At 44.6% G+C, this 12,905-nt stretch overlaps 1 protein-coding gene across 4 annotated transcripts in view; it reads left to right on the forward strand.

Annotated features, from left to right (window-relative positions):
• Positions 1–12,905, forward strand: part of TBL1XR1 (TBL1X/Y related 1) — a 271,416-nt gene that overhangs the window by 60,128 nt on the left and 198,383 nt on the right. The window contains exon 2 of one of the 4 annotated variants that reach the window (XM_081954231.1): positions 10,089–10,119. The exons of the other annotated variants lie outside the window; for them this stretch is intronic. The gene's annotated coding sequence lies outside the window, so the exon portion shown is untranslated. The remainder of the gene's footprint in view (positions 1–10,088; positions 10,120–12,905) is intronic. 4 annotated transcript variants of the gene reach the window in all.

The following is a 12,905-nucleotide window of genomic DNA, read 5'->3' on the forward strand; positions in this document are numbered from 1 at the left end:
TATTTTCAGAGTTTGTAAACTCTACATCTGTTAGGAAAAATGATAAGGTCATTTGTAGCTTTTTGAAAATCTTTGGGCAAAGCTTCAGCAGTGCAATTGTAGTTCTGTTCTTGTGAATTGGGATGCAGTGTTGAGAAGATGTAGCTGATATTGGATTGATGTAACTAAACTTGAGTATTATGGTCAATTGTTTCGGCTTTACTAGTAATCGGGATGATCTGGACACAGCAGCTGCTCTCTATATGTTCAGGAGCAATATTCAGTCAGATTTCCTGACCATGTGGAAAGTAGCTGCAAATGCATTGGGTTTTCATTTGGGTAAAGTAAGATAGAAAGATCAGCGAATATTATTTGACATCCTTATTTCTGGGGAATTAAACTCCTTAGTAATATTTGCTGGAAAGTCTGTCTTTATGCACCAGCTACTTCATGCATAATAACTGGAAATGGCTGAGTAAACAGTGTGCTCAGTTCTGAAGCCAGTTTAACAAAGCAGTCTCTGGTTGGTACAAAAAGTGCATCCGAGTAGTAAGCCATATTGTGATGTAAAGTGGCCATTTGCTGAGCAGTGGCTGGTTTCCTGTTATATGTTACAACACAAAAGTGCCAACCACATTTTAGCCTAATCTAGCAGAATGCACAAACTTGGTCTCTTTTTGTCACATTGGAAATCACTCCTGCAAATATACATTGTAGATAGATGAAAATTCCTGTTTTCTTAGTGTGTGTGTGTGTGTGTGTGTGTGTGTGTATGTGTATGTATGTATGTATGTATGTATGTATGTACGTATGTTGTATTTGTGCTGATAAATATATATCTCAGAAGCACTAAGAAAACAGGAATTTTCATATATCTACAATGTATATTTGCAAGAGTGATTCCCAATGTGGCAAAAAGAGACCAAGTATATATATATATATGTTTCTCCGAAATGGCTAGCTGATGAGAGGAGGAGCAGCCTTCTAGCAGCCGGCCCACCATAGAGAGCACTCCTAGAGCCGCCGATGCTGAAAGACTCGGCCCCGAGTTTTGAAGTTGCGCGGAGTGGAGCGGGGGGGCGGCAGCGGCGGGCAGCAGCAGCCAGCGGCGGTGGCCTGGGAGAGCCTGGCAAGGGCTTGGTGAAGCTGCGAGCGGAACAGGCGTTCGCGCAACCCCCTTCTCCAGCCGGGCAGAGCTCCATGCACTGACCTAGGGGGTATCCCGAATGTGCAAAGCCGCAGGAGCTGGGGAGCGGGCAGAGCACCACATGGCTTGGCACCTTAGGGATTACCTCCTAGGTCAGTGAATGGCGCTCTTCCCGGCTGGAGAGGGGATTTGCCGGGCGGCAGCTCGTGAGCATGGTTACCTCATGGCTGCTTTGCCCCTGAGGCTGTGCCCGGCACTTCGGGAGCCAGTTCACAAGGGAGCAGCCACCCGGCAGCCCCAAAACAATAAGCCCTCCCTGATAATAAACCCAAGGGCATATTTCGTGGGGCAAAAGAAAATAAGCCCCTGGCGTATTTTCGGGGAAACACGGTATATATATATATATATATACACATACATACATACATACATACATACATACATACATACATACATATATATATGTATGTCTTTGGTTGTTCGGGTTTTCTCCCGCGTAGAATTGGAAGTATCTTCACGACGTTTCGATGAAGTCTCATTCATCATCTTCAGGCTGCTGCTTCCGGCTTGGTGCTTCTGGCTTGGTGCTTCCAGGAGCAATGTGAGATCTCAGCCGGTTCCTCTTTTTAACTGCCAGTGGGGGTTTGTGCTGATTGGGTGGGAGCTTGGCTGCATTCTGATTGGGTGGAGGTGTATTCTGATTGGTAGGGGGCTTGGCTGTGCTCTGATTGGATGGGAGTTTGGCTGTGCTCTGATTGGATGGGGGGGTGTTCTGTTTGGGTGGGGGCCTGGTTGTGCTTGTGTTAGTCTGAGTTGCAGAGGGATTTGAGCTGGTGAGCTGCGTTGCTGTTGTTTGGCTTCGCGTTTGTGGTCGTGCCACATCTCCGTGGTGGGCATCAGTTTGCTTCATGTATGGATTGGAGGGGTTTAAAGTGGCTAATAATGCAGCTGTGGTCTGGCTTCTGGTTTGTGGTCGGGCTTCTGGTTTGTGGTCATTATCGGTGTGGGTTTGGGCTTGCTTTTTGCGTGGATGTGTGATAGTGACATCCTGTGTGGTTTTCGTGAGTGTGGGTCTGGTATCATTCTTAGTGTTAGGGACTCGTTTGTCAGTGAGGGCGGGTTTCCAAATGGCTGGTAGGCGGGAGGTATCATCTCGTTTATTCATGCTGTGTGGTCGTTTTTCTATCTCAATAGCTTCTCTGATTATTCTGTTGTTAAAGTGTTCAATTTTGGCAATAGTTCTGGTCTTTTTAAAGTCTATATCATGTCCTGTGGCTTTGAGGTGTTGGACCAGGGAAGAAGTTGGTTCCTCCTTTCTGACTGAGTTTTTGTGTTCTTCAGTGCGTGCCTTTATTCTTCTGTTGGTTTGTCCGATGTATGTGGTGGGGCAGGTGGTGCATGGGATTTCATATACTCCTTGATTTTCTAACTCTATTTTGTCTTTGGGGTTTCTCAGGATGGTGGATATTTTTCGGTTTGTGTAGAATGCTGTCTTGATGTTGTGTTTGTGGAGGATCTTGCTGATTCTGTCTGTGGTGCCTTTTATGTATGGGAGGAGGGCTTTGCCGTTTTCTTGTTCACTGTCTTGGATTTTAGTGGGGTTTTCTTTTTGGATTAGGTTAGTGATATTGTTTCTTTGGAATCCGTTGGATGTTAGTACGTTGGTGAGAGTGTGTAGTTCGGTTTTGAGGTGTTGTTCGTCAGCTAAGCGTTTTGTTCTGGAGATGAGTGTCTTGGCTACAGAGTTGATCTGTGCTGGGTGGTGGTGTGAGAGTGCGGGCAAATAGCGGTTTGTGTGTGTTTTCTTCTGGTAGATGGTGTGTCCTAGGGATCCATTGGATTTCTTATAGACTAAGACATCCAGGAAGGGGAGTTGGTTATTGGCTTCTGTTTCCATGGTGAACTGTATTTTGAGGTGTAGGCTGTTGAGGTGTGTGAGGAAGTTGTCCAGTTTATCTTTCCCGTGTGGCCAGATTATGAAGGTGTAGGATATATATATCCTATCCTATATATATATATATCCTATTTCTACCCTGTTTTCCCCAAAATAAGACCTCCCCGGATAATAAGCCCAATTATTATTATCCCTGGATAATAAGCCCTTATTTTGGGGGAAACAGGGTAGAAATAGGATATATATATATATATAAGGGCTTATTATCCGGGGATAATAATAATTGGGCTTATTATCCGGGGAGGTCTTATTTTGGGGGAAACAGGGTAGAAATAGGATATATATCCATATATATATATCCTATTTCTACCCTGTTTCCCCCAAAATAAGACCTCCCCGGATAATAAGCCCAATCAGGCTTTTGAGTTCATGCACTAAAATAAGCCCTCCCCGAAAATATTGCAACACAGCAACAGCCATGAGGTGACCACGCTTGCCGCCTCCTGCACCTCAAAAATAATAACATCTCTCTGAAAACAAGGGCAAGTGCTTATTTTGGGCATCAAAAGAAAATAAGACCCTGTCTTATTTTCGGAGAAACACAGTAAATGTGACTGTATTAAATTTGATTTTCTCCAAATACTTTCCTATTATGTAGGGCATCTAATCTGCTGAGTTATGAGCGGTGATCCTTGATATTTACAATAATCCTACTTTTGATTACGTTATCTTGAAGCACATGATTTTTTTTTCTCTGTAAAGGCAGATAGAAATATGTAGCTCTGAGTGTGTCTATATTCCAGTTGTAGGAATTCTTTTAATATAGTGTAATTTAGATAGCATACTTAAGAGTTTTAAACTTAATTATGCAAGTTAACAATGCTGATTTTGTTTGCTCCTGCAGAATAACATCTGTATAATTTGCGTGTACGCTGTTGTGTCTCTGTAGTTTAGCTGACGTAATTATGTGATGGTTGGTGGAACGGCTAAAGCACTGTTGTTTTGTAAACTCTCCTTACAGTTCTGACAAATATTAATTTTGTTGAAGTTGAAAACAGCTTTTGAATTTCTTGAAGAGAAAGAGAATCAAACACCAGTAACTATTATTTCAGGATAACTCCAAGCAGTTATTTCTCTGGTTTTTCATTTTTTTAAAAAGACATTTCTATTCTTCATTTGTAAATGAACAAGCATAATACAATAGTGTGAAACTCATTCATCATTCATGTCTTTTCTGACTTAAGAATTAGGAATTAATTTCTAAAATAACCCACCTTTTGAGTAAGAGGAAAAAGGACATTCATTGACTATAAAACAGTACTAATTATAATTAATTTTAAACCACTTCAAGATTATCTAGTCCATATGCTTGTCCTGAAGTAGACAACTTATTTGTCTCATTTAGGTTTTGGTTTAATTTATTTTGATTTATATCTTGCTTGACAACAGTGTACGAGACATTAAAATAGACCATACAAGCTTAGAAGAAAGACAATACAAGAAGATAGAAGAAAGCAAAACACGAAAGCGCTAGACCAGGGGTGTCCAAACTTGGCAACTTTAAGACTTGTGGACTTCAACTCCCAGAATTCCCCAGCCAGAGCTGGCTGGGGAATTCTGGGAGTTGAAGTCCACAAGTCTTAAAGTTGCCAAGTTTGGACACCCCTGCCCTAGACTGAACCAAAAACGGGATTGGGGGTGATGATGAGGAGAATAGTCAAAGGAATTTAAAAAATAAATAGTGTCATTAAAGCAAGCTACAAGAGATTAAAAGCCTAAGAACTGTTTTTAAGTGACTTGTCTAGTTGTAAAAATATCATGAAGATAGCAATCATACAGATACTCCTGGGAACAAATCCCTGTAGGAGTGAAATCACCATTGAGGAGGCCTTTTCTCTGAAGCTGTTATCTGCACCAAGAAGAAAGCCTGTTGTTGTTGTTGTTAGTTGCAAAGTCGTGTCTGACCCACTACGACCCCATGGACAACGTTCCTCCAGGCCTTTATCACCCTCTGGAATCCATTTAAGCTCACGCCGACTGCTTCGGTGACTCCATCCATCCACCTCATTCTCTCTCGTCCCTTTCTTCTTTTGCCCTCAGTCTTTCCCCAGCGTTAGGCTCTTCTCCAGGGAGTTCTTTCTTCTCATTAGGTGGCCAAAGTATTTGAGTTTCATCTTCAGGATCTGGCCTTCTAAAGAGCAGTCAGGGTTGATCTCCTCTAGGACTGACCGGTTTGATTGGCTTGCAGTCCAAGGGACTCGAGGAGTCTTCTCCAGCCCCAGAGTTCAAAGGCTTCAATTCTTTAGTGCTCAGCCTTTCTTATGCTCGAACCTTCACAGCCATACATTGCTGCTGGGAAAACCATAGCCTTGACTATACACACTTTTGTTTAGCAGAAAGCCTGCTAAGCAGTGGTGGGTCCGGATCTCGTTGCAACCGGTACGGTGCAACGGGGTCGGGTGTCCATCACATGAACGTGTGCAGCACGCACGCACGTGCAGCGCACACATGTATACTTACCACCCGCGACACTCCAGCTGCTTGGCGGAGCATCACACAGGCACCGTATGCTCCGTGCCTGTGCGCGGAATCCCCGAACAGGTCAAATACAGATAAGGAGGGCGAGCGGGCAGGTGGGCCCTCCGGAACACCGTACCAGAACGGTACCTGGTGCTTCCAGCAGGCACCGGTACGCCAGTACCTGGGTGTACCGGTTGTATCCCACCACTGCTGCTAAGGTGCATTTGTAAATCAAAATGAGATTTGGGGCTGGGGGGTGGGGGCTTCTTGCAAACAGTTTTTTTTTTAAAAAGATGCAGCTGCTTTAATGCATAAGGCTGTGCTTACTTATGATCCAAAGCACACCTTAACCAAAGTGTGCAGAGCATACTTCGTAGCTAAGTGTAGTACTATCCCTGCTTGTTTATTCCTTCCAACCAAATGTAAAATGTTGTGCTTCACTTTGCTTGGCGTTAGCAGCAAGGGTGAATTGTAGCCAATGGGCTGTTTCTGTCCAAACAGGCAAGTGCCGTAAGCCAGGAATTGAGAAGAGCAACCAGAGTTTCCTAGAAAATAACTGATGTTAAACACATGGGAGGTGTTTCACTTTGATTAGCGGTATTCCCTGCCAGGAATAACCAATTGGAAACATTTAAGCAGTGTGCATTGCATTTGCATACATATTGCTTTCTAATAGTGACTGCATGTGACTGCAGCTATAGTGTCAGGCCTTCCCGCCTCAGAATGGGACAGCTCGCCGCAGCCAACTCACCATGGCCAACTCTCCGAGGGACAATTCAACACTGTAATTTAATTTTCTTCAACAATTAAAAAAATATTTCAACTTTTCTCAGCCACCTTTTATTTTGACCTTCCGTTGGCATCCTTTCTTTAATGATTCAATTTGACTATTTCCCTCAATATTAGTGTAACTCTTGTTTGGTGGCAAATTGTCCTGCAGCAAGTTGATGGTGGTGTGTTGGCTGCAGCAAGTTGGCCATGGCGAGTTGGCTATGGTGAGTGATGGCTAACCTTTTCGTTGCTGCATGCCGAAAGCGTGCGTGTGTGCGCCCATCATGCAGTGCACGTGCAACCTCCACTGCGCCCCACCCCCTACGCATATGTGTGTGCCCTCTTGCATCCATGCAACCCCGCTGTGCACCCCTACATGCAGATCTGTGCACACCCCCACGCTCTCCCACGCCCCCATGCATGCGCACGTATCTTTCACTTGTGCTCCCCCTCACGCATGCGTGGTAGAGACCCCCCAAAAGAGCTGACTGATGGGAGGCGTGTGCGCATGCACGGTGGAGCTGAGCTGGGGCAACAGCTTGCATGCCCGCATAGAGGGCTCTGCGTGCCACAGGTTCGCCATCGCGGTCATAGACCCTTCCTGCTTCTATTGTGCTTCTCCCTGTTTTCTGATTTAGTACAAAAAAGGATAGGTAGATTTGTTCTGTGCTCAGCCCTGTGGTTTTGCTTGGTCTTCAGCTTTCACTTATTAAACATGTAGGCAAAAGCTTATCCACTGGCTGTTGTAATAAATGTAACTGGCATTGAGAACTGTAAACAGAATAATTTCAGCTGCTTTGGTCACTTGTAAATCATCTCCTTGTCCACAGCCTGAATGCTGCAGCTGTTAACTTAGGTTTCTTTTGTAACAGATTTAATGAGGCACTTCCTTTTGTTCCAACAGATAAGTGTCTATTTTGCAACTAACAAGTTAGCTTCACAATGTTTGTGGCACTGCAGTGTTGACCACAACTTCCTTGCATCTCTTCACATGCTATATAATTTGGACATGCATTTTCCCAGGCTATATATGTATCTCCCATGAAAATTTTGGCTATGTTTGTTTTGCTTTTGCGATTCTCTACAGCCGATATAAGAAAGGCCTCTTAAATTTGAATATCATATATTGCATGTTGCATTTCTTTCTTTTCTGTTCAGTCACTTTGCTACTGGAAAAACAACCAGAAGTGTTTTAACAATAAAACAAGTGGATAACCTGTGAGCCTCCTGAGCAGGGTTGGGTAACTGGCCCCTTTATGACCTGTGGACTACAACTCCCAGAATCCCCCCCCTGCTCCAGAGGTTGCTGAAATAGCTGCTCAGTATCATTTCCTATTTGCCTTGCAAGCTGGGATTACTGGGAGTTATAGATCAGCAATTTAAAGAGATGCCACAATCAAATTCTCAGTACACGTTTCAGTGTGTAGCAGTGGTGGGTTCCGGATCCCGCCACTACCGGTACACTGCGACGGGGTTAAGCGTCCACCACGTGCATGTACGTGCATGCGCACCCACTGCCTGCGACTCCAGCTGCTTGGCAGAGTGTCGCGCAGGCGCCATATGCTCCGTGCGTGTGCACAAATGGCCCGGTTGGGTCAAATACAGGTAAGGAAGACAGACGGATGGCAGGGGCCTTCTGAAGCACCTTACTGGAACGGTACCTGGTGCTCCCAGCAGGCGCCGGTATAACCGTACCGGGGCGTACCGGCCGTAACCCACCCCTGGTGTGTAGTGAAATAATCATAGTTGTGTCCTACTTTCCATCTATTGCTGTCCTTATATTGGTAGTGTATTGAAAGATTACATATAAATATAGTAAATAAATCAGGGGTGTCCAAACTTGGGAACTTTAAGACTTGTGGACTTCAACTCCCAGAATTCCCCAGCCAGCATGGCTGGCTGGGGAATTCTGGGAGTTGGAGTCCACAAGTCTTAAAGTTCCCAAGTTTGGACACCCCTGAAATAAATGAAACAATAGCTAGAAGAGAAAATGTTTTTGCTCTCACATGGATTTATTCTCTCTTGACTCTAATAAAGTTGGCTATCACTAAATCCAGTGTAGTTTTGCATTTGTTGTATGACAGGATAGAATGGAACCTTATTGAGTGACTTTGAACAGGCTCTAATCCAGCGATGGCGAACCTTTTTTGGCTCACGTGCCATAAGTGGGGGGAGCGCAGGGGGGTCATGTGCTGGCGTGCCGCACCCATAACGCAATGCGAGACCCCCCTAGTGCGCATGCGCGCACTACAGGAGCGACCCCCCCATTTTTACATGCTTTTTTCTCCCTCCCCAGGCTCCAGAGGCTTTATAGGAGCATGGGGAGGGTGAAAACAGCCTCCCCCGCCCCCCTGGACGCCCTCCAGAGGCGTCAGGGAAGCCTCTGGACGGTCCCTGAAGCCTTTGGAGCGCTCAAAATGATCCTCCGAGCAAACAGGAAGTGACTTCGAAGGCGTCAGGGAAGCTCATGAAGCCTCCAGAGGGCTCCGGGGAGGGGGGCAGGGGAGGCTCTTTTCGCCCTCCCCAGGCTCCTATAAAGCCTCTGGAGCCTGGGGAGGGCGAAAAATGGCTTTTAAAAAGGGTGAATTCAGCTGGCCAGTGCACGCATGCGTGCTGGCCAGCTGACAGGGCAGCACCTCGCGTGCCCTGACAAATGGCTCCGTGTGCCACCTGTGGCACGCGTGCCATAGGTTCGCCATCAATCATTCCAAGTTGTGTAACAAGTTTGTTGCTCTGGAGAAAAAAATATCGGAATAACGAATATGTATACCACCTTGAACATCTGTAGAAAATGATATGAAACTAATGAAATTAACATCTAGCATGAAAAGTAGAAATAACAAGCATGAAATATCTGAAGAGATATTTTAATTTATTCACTGCTGGTGTCACAATCATATCATCCGTAAATAGTGATCGCTTCTGCCCATCCTGACTTTGAGGCTATCATCTAATTTTTTGTTGTTGTAAAGTATAGAAGGCATGGATTAGATCACCAATTGTAGTTGTACAGTATCTGCAACTTTTCCTGCTCAAAGTATGGACAGTTTTGACAGCTTACTCTAAAAGGGAATCGAATGGTGAATAGGTGTGTTTTATGTTGACCGAGAAAATTTTGGCAAGACTGATGAGAACGAGGTAGAAGTCTAAACAGTCCTTTGAAGGAAACTGTAAAATCCCCATTAGTTGTATAGCAGAGGTGTCAAACTCGATTTCACTGTGGGCCGCATTAGTAGTGTTTGACCTCGGGGGCCGTAGTGAACATGGCCAATGTGGGCATGGCCAACTCACTGTCACTCATGCTGGGAGCACCTATGGTGGCCTGAGTGCTCTGCCAGAGAAAACGGGCTCCTGAGCTCTGTTTTCAGCTGCGAGGGCCTCCTGCAATCCCTTGCCAGCAAAAACTGAGCTTGGGAGGGCTGCACGTAGCCTTCCCAAGTTCCATTTTCGCTGGCAGAGGCACCGCGGGCTAGTCCCTCGCTGTTTCCTGGGTGGCCCTGTGGGCCAGATGTAAGCACCCTCTGGGCTGAATCTGGCCCCCCGGCTCTTGAGTTTGATACTCCTGTTGTATAGGGTAGCACAATCAAGGGACAGTGTCTAGCTCCATTTTGTTTCTGTGAATAAGGTCTTGGAGCAGAGAACTGTACTTTATGATTCTTGACTGAAAGCCAGTTGGATGTATCTATAGAGTTTTGCGGTCGGCAATGCAGAAATCTGGATGACTGCTATATAGCAGCAAGGAGCTAAAATGTGTGTCTCTTATCTGTCTCTTTGCAGATCACCTGAGTTTTGGCAGACTGAATATGTGGTAGGTTTATTATTTGTATTAAATGTAACTGGGGAAGCTGAATGGGTGCACCTATTCACATCCGAAGCTCCTGTGATTTTGCAAAGTGGTTCAAATAATGCTGTCACCCAGGTTGAAGAGGTGTATCACCATGGGGATAAAATCATTGTTTAAAATAAGTCGGTTCTTTGTGTTCTTGAAAGTATCCCTCTATGAGCTTTCATGTCTGCATTTTGCTTTGTATTACTTTGGAGAAGAGGGACTCAACCCAACTGTTTGAAAGACGCATTGTCTCTGTGAAGACATTCCGTGTAAGAAGTAGAATGAAAATTATAATTCCCTAGTTCCGCGATGGCGAACCTATGGCAGGGGATGCCACAGGTGGCACACAGAGCCTTTTCTGCAGGCATGCGAAGCATTGCCCCAGTTCCGCTCCACCACGCATGAGTGCGCACCTCCTGCCGGCCAGCTGATTTTTGGGTCTTTTGCTGCCCATGCACAGGGGTGGGGTGCATGCGAGAGATGCGTGGAGGGGGGCGAGAGGCAGCGCGGCTCCCATGTGGCCCGTTTTTGCTCCCAGGAGGCTGCAGGGAGGCCTATTAGGCCCAAAATGGGGCACACACGAGGGTCGCATGTGCATGCACGGGGAGCCAGGGCGTGTGGCGGGGTCATGCGCATGCACACACACACACTTTTGGTATGCGACGACAAAAAGGTTAGCCATCACTGCCCTAGTTAATGCCCTTGGATGTTGCATTCAAGACTTCTTAATCCTTAGCACGACCAATATGGTTTGTTTGTTTTTTAAATGGGAAGGATGAAGGAATCTGAATGCTATGTTTTATTTATTATGTGGACTGTTCTTTGTTTTTTTTGCAGAACCACCCAGAGTCATATTCAAATGAGTTGGGCCCTACGTACATTCCATTAATTTTTTAAAGCTTTTCACTCCCAAGATTAAATTCCCATACTCTACCGGCAGACCTGGGCATGTTATGACTCCCAGGCCACATTCGTCCATTTGACTGTCCCTTTCTGACCTGTGTGAGGTCAATAGGAAACTAGGAATCAAATGTAAATAAGGGTATGGCATGCATACAATAAAACTGCACTGTTTTTATTTTGAAGGAAACTCCATTTTTCAATTTGCGCATGTACATTCATGTGTTCCGTGCCTGTGCACCTTTACAGGCATTCGGTCTTCCACGGTAGCGGTTTCTCATAGGAAAATTAATTGCCCACCCCGGTCTACCGGATTCCCTTAAAGTCTTATTGAAGCCTTTTATTTCTTTAGTATCCATAATTGGTTATCTCTACAGGTACCTGAGTGTTTATTGGATCTTCCCCTTCCCCCAAAGAGAGAACTTTGATTTGGCTCAATTCGCACATCAAGCCAAGCCAGTTTCTTCTCAACAGGCACAATCGGTAAACATTAATAACATCAATATTACTTAAGTGTTCTAGAAGCTGATTTCCACAGGTTTGGAAGGCACCAATATTTGGAAGTTTGTGCTAAGTTATAATTTACATTTCTTGTCTAGTGTAATGTGTGAGTTCATCCACTGGTTTGTAAGCCATAGTTTATGACTTGATGTGAAGACTGATCGCAGCCCAATTCTTTTTTTTCTCTTTTTCTAATCCTTCTTCCTCTGTCTCTTGCCTGATTGATGAAGCTGACACTTTAGTGGCTCAGCCTCCTACTGAACCTGGTGAATTGGGAATTTGATTCTTATTATCATTCCAGAAAACAGCCCTTTTCTAAACCAGAACTTCTTGCTAGGGCTTCTTAATTCTCTGCAATAAATCTGCTTCCTTAATCTTCACAATATTAGTTGGAATAGGGAGCTGGGACATGTTGCCGGAACAAGCATTGTCATTTGTTGTGTAGAGCTTATTTTTGTTGTACAGTGATGGACATATAACCAGAGAAAATTGCATAGGAAAATTGGGAAGTAAACTGCACTGTTGAAAGTATTTTTAGAAAGTGATATCCAACCTTATTCTTGCATCAGAATATGGCCTAGAAAAGGAAGATGTGATAACTGTTCTTCATATGTTTTAGTCGTCAGTCCCCTAATCATCTTTGTGGTTCTTCTCTGTATTCTTTCTAGAGTCTCAACATCTTTTTTATGTCGTGGTGAACAAAACTGGATGGAATATTCCAAGTGTGGTCTTACCACAACATTGTAAAGTGGAAATAACCCTTCATTGACTCAGAAAGAATAAGTGACTAGTGTCTCAAAATGTTGATAACCAACAAGGTATAGTAGCAAAACACTTTGAAGGACAGATTAGACTGAGGAAAGCAATTGGATGTTGACCAATTTACTTGAATTTGACAAAAAATGATTTTGATGCAGATTAAATGAGCCAAAACTAAAACGGAAATATGCCAGTTACCTATTAGGTGGTAGGTCTGCCTCTCCTGGTCATGTGTACATAAGTATCTAGGAAATATTTTTTGTTGAATATGATATGTTTAGTTAACAGTGGTGGTAAAAAGCTAATGTTCTCCATAGTGAGGGGAGGAGTATCCAGAATGGGTTGACCTTGTCCTATCTTGATTGGACTGAGTCAGATAAGTTCTTTTAGCCACGCCTTGGTCACCAGGCTCCACCCAGTTATCGACTCAGTCCATAAACGGACGGCTGTGTTCATCCTGAGATCCTGAAGAAACTTAAAGGAAAATTTTTAAATTGCTGCAAAAGCAATCGAAATTGCCTCCACACTGCCTGATCTATCACTAGAGGCTGAGGAAACCCCCAGCGGGGGTAGAAAGCCTGCGCAGCAACTGCTAAGGCTGTGCG

This window comes from Natrix helvetica, assembly GCF_964273705.1.
Source record: "Natrix helvetica genome assembly, chromosome: 5".
Lineage (NCBI taxonomy): Eukaryota > Metazoa > Chordata > Lepidosauria > Squamata > Natricidae > Natrix > Natrix helvetica.